This window comes from Mandrillus leucophaeus, unplaced genomic scaffold (assembly GCF_000951045.1).
Source record: "Mandrillus leucophaeus isolate KB7577 unplaced genomic scaffold, Mleu.le_1.0 Scaffold412, whole genome shotgun sequence".
NCBI classification, from domain to species: domain Eukaryota; kingdom Metazoa; phylum Chordata; class Mammalia; order Primates; family Cercopithecidae; genus Mandrillus; species Mandrillus leucophaeus.
Genome location: NW_012104388.1, coordinates 1,184,644 through 1,199,511, shown reverse-complemented (window position 1 = coordinate 1,199,511; position 14,868 = coordinate 1,184,644). Strand labels below are relative to the sequence as shown.

The window sequence follows — 14,868 nt, the reverse complement described above, 5'->3', positions numbered from 1 at the left end:
TTCTTTCTTTCGACACAGTCTCACTCTGCCACCCAGTCTGGAGCACAGTGGTGTTATCTCAGCTCACTGCAGCCTATGCTTCTCGGGTTCAAGCGATTCCTGTGCCTCAGCATCCCAAGTAGCTGGAATTACAGTGTGTGCCACCATGTCTCACTAATTTTTGTACTTTTAATAGGGACACTGTTTAACCATGTTGGCCAGGCTGGTCTCAAACTCCTGACCTCAAGTGATCCACCTGCCTTGGCCTCCCAAAGTGCCAGGATTACAGGCATGAGCCACCATGCCTGGCCAAGAATTTTTTTTTGATTAATAACTACTGCTGCAAAATTATCGTGTTCTTTTAGAGGTGTAATATTTCCCTGGTTTTCAATGTTTCCTGTGTCCTTATCTTGTTATCTGTGCATCTGGTGACTGTAAAAGTTACTTTTATTTTTAAATTTACTTTCATAGGGAAAAATCTTTCTCTAGAAGATGTTATTGGTTGAGCACTTTGGCTTTGATTCTGTGATGTGTAGTAGTGTAGTCTCCATATGATTTCTTTGGTTGTAAACAACATTAGTGGTATCTGTGATTTCCTTATTACGTTAGGGTGCAGTTATTAGTGGAGGCTGTGGCATAGTTGTGTTCGGGACTGGAATGTCAGGTGGGCCAGTCTTCAGGCCCTAGTCATAGCAGTGGTGGGGTGAGCATGTGTATCCTTGTACCCTAGGGTGGTGCATGCTGACATATGTGTTGGTTTGTTTGCTATCTACGGGCCAATTCTTGAGCCTAAAGGTGGCTTTCTGGGATGCCAGTAGTAGCAGCAGTGGAGTGGGTAGATGAGTTGGTTCTTAGGCCTTGAGGTAGCCAGTGTGGCGTAGGCAATGGCAATAACTGTGGTAAGTTGGTTCTCTGGGTCCCAAGCAGTGTGTATTGGTTTTGGCGGTGGCTGCAGTGTGCTGGAATGACCAGTCGCTAGACCTGCATGTGGTGCTGACAGGTAGGTGTCAGCTGAGGTTGTAGTGATTGGGTATTTAGGCCAAACCTCAGGCCCTTGGGAGGAGTGTTAGGGTACTCAATATGGTGGATTGGGTTGAGAAATCCCCAGGACCCCAAGCTTTGAGCTTTAGAGTTGGGGATAAAGCTGGGTTGGGCAGACTTATGCTCAGGCCTCTAAATGAGAAGAGCGGGTGCCAGCCATGGTGAGCAGACGCATCCTCAGATCCCAGGTGGACCACTTGGGTGAGGGATGGTAGCAGCTGCGTTGAGTCCCTGACATTGTGAAGCCAGCCTCAGTGGCCACAGCCTAAAGCAGTGGGTAATATGCATCCCTCTCATGCCAAATTCTGATGAGGCATGGCCCCCAGTCATGGTGGTAGCCTGCACCTAGCTCACATCTCAGTCTGACTGCAGGAGTTCCCACCCAACTTGCAATGAATCCCAGAAGCAACGTGGGCCCAGCTCACATCCCAGTCTCAGTCCTGATGTCACTTACTTCCCAGCACTGGCAGCTACAGCCCATATATTGCTTCCTTGTCAGCCCCAGGTGTGGGAGCCCATTCCCAGCTCATGTTGCAGTCCCAACAGCAACAGCCCAAGTTTCCAGTCCCAGTTCTGCTGGGCCCCAGGAAAGCAGGCAGTTTGTTAAAGGCTACTTAAAAATGACACCTTGCAATACCTGCATAGGTCTCAGAAAGTGTATAGGACACAGCATGAGCTCCCTCCCTGGAGCAGTTCTGTGTCACAGTCTTCCAGGAGCTCCCTTTGTTATTCTCAGCGGTTGGGAGGATCCAGGGTGGCCAGATTTGCATAATTCCATGGTAGGGATGTGAGCTGCTGAAAGTCTCTCACTTAACCCTTTCCCCATGTAGGGAAGTCACTCCTGGCTCCCAGCTGATGCCAGTCAAACAGGCTGCCTCTCTTTCTTCTACTTACTTCTTCAGTGTTTCCTGTCACTTTTCTGTTGAATTCCGGTGTTCTTTCTTGGATAATGTATTTGAAGTGTGATTGTCTACACACTGTATTGGTTCTTCTAAGGGGAGGAGGAGCACCTGAAATGCTTCTAGTTAGCCATCTTGAAGCCCCTCCGTACTACAAACATTAATCATGCAAAAAAAACCTCAATAAATTCCAAATGATCAATATCATACACATTATCTGACTCTCTTCAATCAAATTAGAAACCAATAGCTAAAGAAACACTGCAGATATCTCACATGTCTATAAACTAGTAATCTCGTATGTTACAAATTCCATATGCCTAGACATTTGGGCTAAAATTAGCTCAACTTTCAAAAATCTTAAGGTAAACACGAAATACTTAGACATGAATGAGCCATGAAAATAGTAGATCCCAAAATTTGTGAAAACAACTGAAGTAATACTTAGAAAAAGTGTTAGAGCTTTAAATACATTTAACAGGAAAGAAGAGAAGTCGAAAGCAAACAAATTAAGCATAAACTTAAGATATTAGAAAGTTAAGAGGCTGAAAGCAAATAAATTATTAAACTTAAGAAGTTTGAAAAGACAAAGAACAAAGGATACATATAATAAGGCTCAAGGCAGAAATCAATATAATAAAGAACAATAAAACATTGACATGAATCAAATGATGTAAGTTCTTTGAAAATATCAATGACAGATCTCTGAAAAGAGTAATCACAAAGAAGAGAAAAAATACAAATAACCAGTTACAGAAAAGAAAAAGGGAAATTACTTTCAACACAAGAAATATTTACAGAATTAATGTTTTGAAAAACTATGTATTAATTTGACATTTTCAAAATAAGCATTGTTATTTGAAAACAGATGAAATGCACAATTTTTAGAAAAATATAAAATGCTAAAATTAGCACAAAAGGAAATGTAAACTTGAATTAACCGATAACAACTAAAGAAATTGTAGGCTGGGCATGGTGGCTCACGCTTGTAATCCTAGCACTTTAGGAAGCCTAGGCGGGCAGATTGCCTGAGCTCAGGAGTTCGAGGCCAGCCTGGGCAATATGGTGAAACCCAGTCTCTACTAAAATACAAAAAAATAATAATAATAAAATTAGCTGGGCATGGCGGCATGCGCTGCCCAGGAGGCAGAGCTTGCAGTGAGCAGAGATCAGAGATCATGCCACTGCACTCCAGCCTGGGTGACAGAACGAGGCTCCATCTCAAAAAAAAAAAAAAAAAAAAAAAAAAAAAAAAAAGGAAAAAGAAAAGAAAAAGTAAAAAGAAATCGTAATGAAAAATCAAAGTTCTCCTTTTTTCTAAAGCCTCAGGCCAAGATGGTGTTATGGATGAATTCTACAAAATTTCAAATGCAAAGAAAAAGCTCTTAACATTTTTTGAGGGTTGTATAGTCTTGGTTCCAAAACCAATAGAAAGAGTACAAGAAAAGAAAATTATAGGCACAGTACACTTCACTTTTAAACACAGAAATGAAAATAAAACATTAGCAAGGCCAAATTAGTATGTCATAATAATGCATTTTCTTCATTTTTAATTTTCATGAATATGTAGTAGGTGTATACATTTATAGGGTACATGACATGCTTTGATACATGCGTGCAATGCGTAATAATCACATCATGTAAAATCAGATATCCTTCCCCTCAAGCATTTATCCTTTGTGTTATAAACAACCCAATTATATTCTTTTGGTTATTAAAAATATGTAATTACATTATTATTGAGTACAGTCATCCTGTTGTGCTATCAAATACTAGGTTTTATTCATTCATTATATATTTTTTGTACCCGTTAACCTTTCCCAACTTCTTCCCACACCTCCACTGCCCTTCTCAGCCTCTGGTAACCATCCCTCTATGTCTCCATGAGTTCAATTGTTTTGATTTTTAGATCTCACAAATAAGTGAGTACATGTGATGTTTGTCTTTTTGTGCCTGGCTTATTTCATTTGACCTAACGACCTCCAGTTCCATCCATATTGTTGCAAATGATAGAATCTCATTCTTTTTTTATGGCTGTGTAGTACTCTGTTATGTATAAGTTCCACATTTTTTAAAAATTCATTCATCTGTTGATGGACACTTAGGTTGATTGCTATGGCTGAGTAGCACTCTGTTATGTATAAGTTCCACATTTTTTTTAAAATTCATTCATCTGTTGATGGACGCTTAGGTTGATTGCTATTGTGAAGTGCTGCAACAAACATGGGAGTGCAGATATCTCTTTGATATGCTGATTTTATTTCTTTTGAGTATACACCTAACAGTAGGTTTGCTGGATCACATGGTAGCTCTATTTTTAGTTTTTTGAGGAACCTTCAAACTGTTCATCATAGTGGTTGTACTAATTTACATTACAATCAGTGATTGTCAGAGAAATACACATTTTGTGTGTGTTCTTCAATTTTTTTCATTAGTATTTTACAGTTTTCATTGCAGAGATCTTTCACCTCTTTGTTAATTTTCATATACTTGTTTGCCATTTGTATATCTTCTTTTGAGAAATGTCTATTTAGGTCTTTGTTCTATTTTTAATGGGGTAATTTGAGCTCCTTATATATTCTGCTTATTAATCCCTTGTCAGACAGGTAGTTTACAAATATTTTCTCCCATTCTGTGGGTTGTCTCTGCACTTTGTGATTGTTTCCTTTGTGCAGAAGCTTTTAAACTTGATGTGATACCATTTATCCATTTTTGCTTTGGTTGCCTGTGCTTGTGGTATATTGCTTAAGAAATCTTTGCTCAGACCAGTGTCCTGTACAGTTTAGTTTCTTCAATGTTTTTGTGGAGTTGTTTCATAGTTTGAGGTCTTACATGTAAGTCTTTAATCCATTTTGATTTCATTTTTTGTATAAGGAAAGAGATAGTGACCAGGTTTCATTCATCTGCATGTGGATATACAGTTTTTCCAGTACCATTTATTGAAGAGATTGTTTTTTTCCCTAGTGTGTGTTCTTGGCAACTTTGTTGAAAATGAGTTTTACTGTAGGTGTGTAAATTTGTTTCTGGGTTCTCTCTTCTATTCCAGTGGTCTATGTGTCTGTTTTTATGCCAGTACCATACTGTTTTGGTTACTGTAGCTCTGTGGTGTAATTTGAAGTCAGGTAATGCAATTCTTCCAATTTTGTTCTTTTTGCTCAGGATAGCTTTGGCTATTCTGGGTATTTTATGATTCCATATAAATTTCAGGATTGTTTTTTTCTACTGCTGTGAAGAATGTCTTTGATATTTTGATAGGGATTGCATTAAATCTGCAGATTGCTTTGGGTAGTATGGACATTTTAACATTATTGATTCTTCCAATCCATAAACATGGAAAGCTTTCCATTTTTTGTGTGTCTTCTTCTGTTTCTTTCATTAATGTTTTAGAGTTTTCTTTTCTTTTCTTTTCTTTCTGAGATAGGGTCTCAGAACTCTGTCACTCAGGCTGGAGGGCAGTGGCAAAATCTTGGCTCACTGCAACCTCTGTCTCCCAGACTCAAGTAATCCTCCCACCTCAGCCTCCTGAGTAGCTGAGATTACAGGCATGCACCACCATGCCTGGCTAATGATTTTTTTTCTTATATTTTTAGTAGAGACAGGATTTTGCCATGCTGGCCAGGCTGGTCTCGAATTCCTGGCCTCAAGTGATCCACCCACCTTGGCCTCCCAAAGAGCTGAGATTATAAGCATGAGCCACCACACCCCACTTAGAGTTTTCATTGTAGACATCTTTTACTGTTTTGGTTAATTCCTAGGTATTTAATTTTGTTTGTGGTTATTATAAATGGGATTATTTTTTGATGTATTTTTTCAGATTGTTCACTATTGGCATATAGAAATGCTACTGATTTTGTATGTTTATTCTGTATCCTGCAACTTTACTGAATTTGTTTATCAGTTTTAATAGTTTTTTGGTGGAGTCTTTAGTTTCTTCTAAATATAAGATCATATCATCTGGAAAGAAGGATAATTTGACTTCTTCCTTTCAACTTGGATACTCTATTTCTCTCTCTTGTCTGATTGCTCTAATTAAGACTTCCAGTATTATGTTGAATAACAGTGATAAAAGTGGGCATCCTTCTCATGTTCCAGATCTAAGAGGAAAAGCTTTCAGTTATTCCCCATGTAATATGATACCAACTGTTGGTCTATCGTATGTGGCTTTTATTACATTAAGGTATGTTTCTTCTATACTCAGGTCTTTGAGGGTTTTTTTGTTTTGTTTTGTTTTGTTTGTTTTTTTAATCATGAAGGGGTGTGGAACTTTATCAAATGTTTCTGCAGCATCAAGTGAAATGATTATATGAGTTTTGTCCTTCAGTGTGATGTGATGTATCACATTGATTGATTTGCATATGTTGAACCATCATTTTATCCCTGGGATAAATCTCACTTGGTTATGATGAATGATCTTTTTAATGTATTGTTGAATTTCATTTGCTGGATATTTTGTTGAGGATTTTTGCATCAATATTCATCAGAGATATTGGCCTATAGTTTTCTTTCTTTGATGTGTCCTTGTCTGGTTTTGGTATCAGGGTAATACTAACCTTATAGAATGAGTTTGGAAGTATTCCCTCTTACTCTATTTTTTGGAACAGTTTGCGTAGGCTTGGTATTACTTCTTCTTTAAATGTTTAATAGAGTTCAACAGTGAAGCCATTGGGTCCTGGGGTTTTCTTTACTGGGAGATTTTTATTGTGGCTTTGAACTCATTACTTTTTATTGGTGTATTCAGGTTTTGAATTTCTTCATGGTTCAATCTTTGTAGGTTGTTGTGTCGAGGAATTTGTACATTTCTTCTAGATTTTCCAATTTATTGGCGTATAGTTGCTCATAGTAGCTACTAATGATCTTTGACTTTTGCAGTATCAGTTGTAATGTCTCCTTTTTCATCTCTGCTTTTATTTATTTGAGTCATCTCTCTTTTTTTCTTAGTCTAAGCTAAAGACTTGTCAATTTTGTTTATCTTTTCAAAAAACCAGCTTTTTGTTTCATTGATCCTTTTTATTTTGAGACACAGTCTCACTATGTTGTCCAAGCTGGAGTGCAGTAGCATGATCACAGCTCACTGAAGCCTTGACCTCCTGGGCTCAGGTGATCCTCCCACCTCATCCTCCTGAGTAGGTGGTCAGAGGTGTGTGTGTGCCACCACATCTGACTAATTTTTTGTACTCTTTGTAGAGATGGGTTTTTACCATGTTTCCTAGGCTGTTCTTAAACTTCTGAGCTCAAGCCATTCCCCTGCCTTGGCCTCCCAAAGTGCTATAATAAAATTACAGGCATGAGCCACTATGCCTGGCTGACATTTTGTATTATTTTCTTCATTTCAGTTTCATTTATTTCTGCTCTGATCTTTATTTTCTCATTTCTTCTACTAATTTTTGGGTTTTGTTTGCTCTCACTTTTCTAGTTCTTTAAGATGTATCATTAGGTAATTTATTTAAAGTTTTTCTTCTTTTTTGATATAGGCATTTAAAGTTATAAATTTCCCTGTTAGTACTGCTTTTGATGTATCCTATAGGTTGTGTTTCTATTATCATTTGTTTTAAAAAAATGTCAATTTCCTTCTTAATTTCTTCATTGACACACTGGTCATTCAGGGGCATATTGTTTAATTTCTATGTGGTTGTACAGTTTCCAAAATTCCTCTTGTTATTAATTTGTGGTTTTATTCCATGCGGTCAGAGAAAATGCTTGATATTATTGCAATTTTTTTGAATATCTTAAGACTTATTTTGTGACCTAGCATATGGTCTATCCTTAAGAATGATCCACATGCTGAGAAGAAAAATGTATATCCTGCTGCCATTGGATGAAACTTTCTGTAAATATCTATTAGGTCCATTTGTTCTATAGTGCACACGGAGTCTAATTTTTTTGTTGTTGATTTTCTCTCTGGGAGATCTGTCCAATGTGGAAAGTGAGGTGTTGAAGTTTTCAGCTATTATTTTGTTGGGGGTCAATCTCTTTTTTTATCTCTAATAATTTTTGCTTTATAAATGTGGCTGCTGCAGTGCTGGATGCATATATGTTTACATTTATTATATTCTCTTGCTGAATGGATACTTTATCATTATATAATTACTTTCTTGGCTCTTCTTACAGTTTTTGTCTTGAAATTTGTTTTTTATAATGTAAGTATAGCTAATCCTGTTCTTTCTTGGGCTCAGTTTTCATGGAATATCTTTTTCTTTCCCTTTATTTTTCAGGCTATGTGTATCTTTGAAGGTAGCGTGTGTTTCTAGTAGGCAACAGATTACTGCGTCCTGTTCTTTCATCCATTTAGCCACTTTGTTTCTTTTGATTGAAGAGTTTAGTCCATTTACATTCAATATTACTGTTGATAACATTGGACTTACTGCTGCCAGTTTGTGGTCTATTTTCTCATTGTTTTGCAGTCTTATTTTCCTTTTTTCCTTCCTGTCATTCTTAAAGTGAAGGTGATTTTCTCTGGTGATATGATTTAATTTCTTGCTTTTTTATTTTTTGTTTTTCACTGTATGTTTTGCAATTTGAAGTTACCATGAGGGTTGAAAATACTATTTTACAGCCCATTATTTTAAGCTGGTAATAACTTAAAACTGATTGCATAAATAAGCAAACACACACACAAAAAGAAAACTAAAGAAAAGATACACTTTAATTTTGTCCCCTTACTTTTTAACTTTTTGTTGTTTCTCTTTATGTCTTACTGTTCTGTCCATGCCTTGACAAATTGTTGTAGTTATTATTTTTTATTGGTTCATCATTTAATCTTTCTACTTAAGTTGATAGAAGTTTATACACCACAACTACAGTGTCATACTATTCTGTATTTTTCTGTGCCCTTAATATTATCATTGAGTTTTGTACCTTCGTATGATTTCTTCTTGCCCATTAATATCCTTTCATTTCAGATTGAAGAACTCCCTTTAGCATTTCTTGTAGGACAGGTCTGATGTTGATGAAATCCCTCAGTTTTTGTTGGTCTGCTAAGATCTTTATTTCTCCTTCGTGCTTAAAGGATATTTTTGCCAAATATACTATTCTAGGATGAAATATTTTTCTTTCAGCACTTTAAATATGTCATACCAGTTTCTCCTGGCCTGTAAGATTTCCACTGCAGTCTGCTGTTAGATGTATTGGAGTTCTATTGTATGTTATTTGTTTATTTTCTCTTGCTGTTTTTAGAATTCATTCTTTATCTCTTGCGGAGTTTAATTATTAAATGCCTTGAGGTAGTCTTTTTTGGGTTAAATATGCTTGATGTTCTATAACCTTCTTGTACTTAAATGTTGATATCTTTCTCTAGGCTTGGGGAGTTCTCTGATATTATCCCTTTGGATAAACCTTCTACTCCTGTTTCTTTCCCTACCTCCCCTTTAAGGCCAATAACTCTTATATTTGCTTTTTTGAGACTATTTTCTGGATCTTATAGGCCTGCTCATTGTTTTTTGTTCTTTTTATTCTTTTTTCTTTCTGCACATTTTCAAATAGCGTGTCTTTAAGCTCACTAATTCTTTTTTCTGCTTGATCCATTCTACTATCAAGAAATTCTGATGCATTCTTCAATATGTCAATTGCATTTTTCAACTCTAGAATTTCTGCTTGATTCTTTTTAATTATTTCAATCTCTTTCTTAAATTTATCTAACAGAATTCTGAATTCCTTCTCTGTGTTTTCTTAAATTTTAGTTTCCTCAGAAAAGTTATTTTGAATTATCTGTCTGAAAGATCATATATCTGTTTCTCCAGGCTTGGTCCCTGGTGACTTATCTAGTTCATTTGGTGGTGTCACGTTTTCCTGTATATTACTGATGCTTGTAGATGTTTGTTGGTGTCTGGGCATTGAAGAGTTAGGTATTTATTGTAGTCTTCACAGTCTAGGTTTGTGTCTTTCCTTCTTGGAAAGGCTTTCCAGATATTCAAAGGGACTTGTGCCCAATCCAAATAATGCTGTAGTTTTTGTAGACTCATTGAGGTACCATCTTGGTCATCTTGAATATAATCTGGAAGAATTCTTTGGATTACCATACAGAGTCTCTTGTTCATTTTCCTTACTTTCTCCCAAACACACAGAGTCTTTCTCTCTGCTCTGAGTCACCTGGAACTGGGAGTGTAGTGATGAGAGCACTCCTGTAGCCACCACTACTGAGACTGCACTGGAGCAGACTTGAAGCCAGCACAGCATTCAGTCTTGTTCAAGGCCCTTTCCTTCAGGGTGGTGAGTTCCCCAAGGCCCTAGGCATGTCCAGAGATGCTGTCTGGGAGTCAGCGATTGAAGTAAAAACCTTAGCAAATTACCTGATGCTCTATTTTATGGCAGCTAAGCTGGCACTCAAATCACAATGCAAAGTCCCTCCTGCTCTTCCTTTCCCTTTTCACAGGCAGAAGGACCTCCCTTTGTGGCCACCACCACCACCAACCCATGGGGGATTCTGCCAGGCCACTGCTGATGTCGCTTAAAGCCCAAGTGCTCTTCAGTCAGCTTGTGATGGATGCTGCCAGGCCTGGGACTCACCCTGCAGGGAAGTGGGCTCCCCTTTTGCCCAGGGCATGTCCAGAAATGTCATCCAAGAGCCTAGGCCTGGACTCAGGGACTCCAAGAGCCTGCTCTACCCCATCGTGGCAGAGCTGGTACCTAGGGTGCAAGACAAAGTCCCATTTACTTTTCCCTCTGCTTTTCTCAAACAGAAGGAGTCTCCCACCATTGTTGCCATAGCTGGAAATGTGTGGCATTTCCCCTGAAGACAGCATGTCTCAGAGCCCAAGGCCCATTGTGTACTCCCTGGGTATCACTGCTGGTTATTCAGGGCCAAAGGGCTCTTTAGTTAGCAGATGATAAATCCTGCTCAGACTGGTCTTTCCCTTTAAGAAAGAACGTTCTCTTTTGGCCCAGGGTATGTCTTGAAATGTGGTTTGGGAGCTAGTGTCTGGAATAGGGGCTTCGTGACTCTACCTGGTACACTATCCTACTGAGACTGAGCTGGTTTCCAAAATGCAAGACAAAGTCCTCTTTATTCTTCACTCTGCCCTCCTCAAGCAGAAGGAAGGAGTCACTTTCATTGCTTCAAACTGCTCTGCCTGGACCTAGAGGGAGGAGTAGCACAAGCACTTCCTTAGCTGCGCCCTCTAGTGTCTCCCTAGGTCAAGTAGTTCTCACTGGGTACCACCCTAGTTTGCTGGCTCTCAGCCCAGCCTTGCACTAGGATTTGCCTAGGAATTGCAGTCCTTGTGTCCTAAACTGCCTTTCAAGTTTACCTAGGCCCTCAGAGCACTTCAGCCTGCAGTAGTGAGGCTTGCTGAAAAACTCAAGTTCTTACCACTGGGATGAGCAATTCCCTCTGGCTAGGGCTATTCCAAATGCTCCCTCTGTGTGCAGGTGCTGGTTGAGGCCAGCAAGGCTTTATTCCCCACTGTGATGGGGCAGCACCCAGTTCGATGTAAAATCCCCAAGTTGCTACATTTTTCCCTCCCCAAAGTGCACAGATTCTCTCTCTCTCTGCACCTCTCTCTTCTGCCAGCAGATGGGGAAAGTGTGGTGTCCATGATTGGAGACTCTCTCCTGCACTCCTCAATGCCTCGTTCAGTGATATGAAGTTAAAAGCAGGTACTATGATTCCTCACCTAAGTTTTGGTTCTTGTGATGGTGCTTTTCCATGGGCAGGTAGTTATTAAAATTTGGTGTTCCAGTGAAATGGATGAAAGGTGCAGGCTTCTATTCCACCATCTTGCTCTGCCCCTAACAATATTTTTTTTTATTAAGTAAGATATTATTATCTTAGATATAACACAAAATTAGGAAAGTTTTGTCTCCATAAAAGCAAGGATGAGTCTGCACTGGGTGTGCCTTATCACCATGCCTCAGAAAATTGAATAAATCAAGGATTTTCTGCTTACAGCCTAGTGAAAGGATGCCAAATCTGTCAAGATCAAGAAAAATAACGACAATGTGAAGTTTAAAGTTCCATGGAGCAGATTCCTTTATACCCTGATCATCACCGACAAAGAGAAGGCAAAGAAACTGAACTAGTCCCTGCCCCTGGTTTTGCAGTGAAGGAGCTGAAATGAACCAAACACTGATCTGAACTGTATTAAAATATTAAAAATCCTTTAAAACAAGAAAGCAAGGCTGATTCAACATCAGAAAATGAGCCAATGTAACTCACCACATGAATATACTAAAGGAGAAAAAATATAGGATGGTCATAATACAGCCAGAAAAAGCATTGGATACAATTCAATAACTTCATGATTAAAAATAAAAACTCTTAGAAAATCAGGTTTAAAAGAGAATGTCCCAATTTATAAAGGTCATGTGACAAATACCTACAACAAACATTATATTTACTGGAAAGATTGTAGAATTCCATCTAAGATAGAAAACCCCCAAAGCACTAACCTGAGGCTAAAATTGATGTATTTAATTACATCAAAATCAGCTTTTCTGTTCCATGAAAATAGCCATGTAACAGAGAACTGATGAAGAGTTTGGGGATTACAGTAGAAAATTAGTAAAAGGAAAAAAACGTGATTCATGAGAAAAAGGAACTAAAAGGATAAGTTTTAAATGATATCTAACTTATGACAAGATGCTCAAACTTGTTTGGGATTTGTAAGAGATGCAAATTTAAACAACAATAGTAACTTCAAATCTATCAGAGCACAGTTTACAAAACTGGAACTCATGCCAAGTGTTGCAGGGAGATGGGGATGGGGGATGTAAAGATCCTCAGCAGTGCTGTTGGGGATGCGGACTGTTGTAGTCACACTGGAGAGCCTCTGGTCCTATTTGGTCAAATTAAGAATATGCATATCCTCTGACCCAGCAATGCAGATGGGGAATCCAGAAGATTGTTATGGGTGGGATGTCTAGGTTCTCATCCCAGAGAAAGTCTCACACAGGTCTATAATGGGGCATATATGAAGATGTTCATTGTTTTTCAGGGAGGTGTCAGCAATCTGTGGTTTCTTACTGGGTGCCTGGAGAAGTGCTTGTACTGGATGTGCACTAGGGAGTATTATAAAACAATTAAGCAACAGTCTTGATATATGTGCAGCAACATGAAGACACTTGAAACCAGAATGCTGAGTGAAAAAGTCAGGAACAGAATGAAGTGTATGATGCCACACAATTTGTGTACATTGAAAGTACTTTCATACAAGACAGCAATATTTATTATATAAGAAATCTATAATGGATCCTGAGCAAGATGGCTGAATAGGAACAGCTCCAGACTCCTGCTCCCAGTGTGAGTGACACAGAAGACGGGTGATTTCTGCATTTTCAACTGAGGTACTGGGTTCATCTCACTGGGGAGTGCTGGACAATCAGTGCTGGTCAGCTGCTGCAGCCTGACCAACAAGAGCTGAAGCAGGGCGAGGCATCACCTCATCTGGGAAGCACAAGGGGGAAGGGAATCCCTTTTCCTAGCCAAGGGAAACTGAGACACACAACACCTGGAAAATCGATCGGGTAACTCCCACTCTAATACTGTGCTTTACCAAGGGTCTTAGCAAATGGCACACCAGGAGATTATATCCCACACCTGGCCCAGAGGGTCCCACCCCCACGAAACCTCACTCATTGCTAGCACAGCAGTCTGAGATCTAACTGCAAGGCAGCAGCAAGGCTGGGGGAGGGGCATCTGCCATTGCTGAGGCTTAAGTAGGTAAACAAAGCCACCAGAAAGCTCGAACTGGGTGGAGCCCACTGCAGCTCAAGGAGGCCTGCCTGCCTGTGTAGACTCCACCTCTGGCGGCAGGGCACAGCTAAACAAAAAAAAGCAGAAACCTCTGCAGATGTAAATGACCCTATCTGACAGCTTTGAAGAGAGCAGTGGCTCTCCCAGCTTGGAGGTTGAGATCTGAGAATGGACAGACTGCATGCTCAAGTGAGTCCATGACCCTTGAGTAACCTAACTGGGAGACATACCCCATTAGGTGCAGACTGACACCTCACACCTCACACAGCTGGGCACACCTCTGAAATGAAGTTTCCAGAGGAAGAATCAGACAGCAACACTCGCTGTTCAGCAATATTCTATCCTCTGCAGCCTCTGCTGCTGATACCCAGGCAAACAGGGTCTGGAGTGCACCTCAAGCAAACGCCAACAGACCTGCAGCTGAGGGTCCTGACTGTTAGAAGGAAAACTAACGAACAGAAAGGACAACCACACCAAAACCCCATCAGTATGTCACCATCATCAAAGACCAAAGGCAGATCAAACCACAAAGATGGGGAAAAAGCAGGGCAGAAAAGCTGGAAATTCAAAAAATCAGAGTGCATCTCCCCCTCCAACAGAACACAGCTCATCACCAGCAATGGATCAAAGCTGGATGGAGAATGACTTTGAGGAGGTGAGAGAAGGCGGCTTTGGTCGATCAAACTTCTCAGAGCTAAAGGAGGAACTACGTACCCAGCATAAAGAAACTAAAAATCTTGAAAAAAGAATGGAAGAATGGATAACTAGAATAATCAATGCAGAGAAGGCCGTAAACGAACTGATAGAGACAAAAACCATGACACAAGAATTACGTGATAAATGCACAAGCTTCAGTAACTGACTCGACCAATTGGAAGAAAGAGTATCAATGACTAAAGATCAAATGAATGAAATGAAGCAAGAAGAGAAGTCTAGAGAAAAAAGAGGAAAAAGAAATGAACAAAGCCTCCAAGAAATATGGGATTATATGAAAAGACCAAATCTACATCTGATTGGTGTGCCTGAAAGTGACAGGGAAAATGGAACCAAGTTGGAAAACACTCTGCAGGATACCATCCAGGAGAACTTCCCCAACCTCGTAAGGCAGGCCAACATTCAAATTCAGGAAACACAGAGAACACCATAAAGATACTCCTCGAGAAGAGCAACTCCAAGACACATAATTGTCAGATTCACCAAAGTTGAAATGAAGGAAAAAATGTTAAGGGCAGCCAGAGACAAACGTCAGGTTACACAGAAAGG

At 39.4% G+C, this 14,868-nt stretch overlaps 1 pseudogene; it reads left to right on the top strand.

The window, feature by feature from the left end:
• The first annotated feature begins 11,759 nt into the window (after positions 1 to 11,759).
• On the top strand, positions 11,760 to 11,971 carry LOC105548469 (annotated as a pseudogene).
• The last annotated feature ends 2,897 nt before the right edge of the window (positions 11,972 to 14,868 follow it).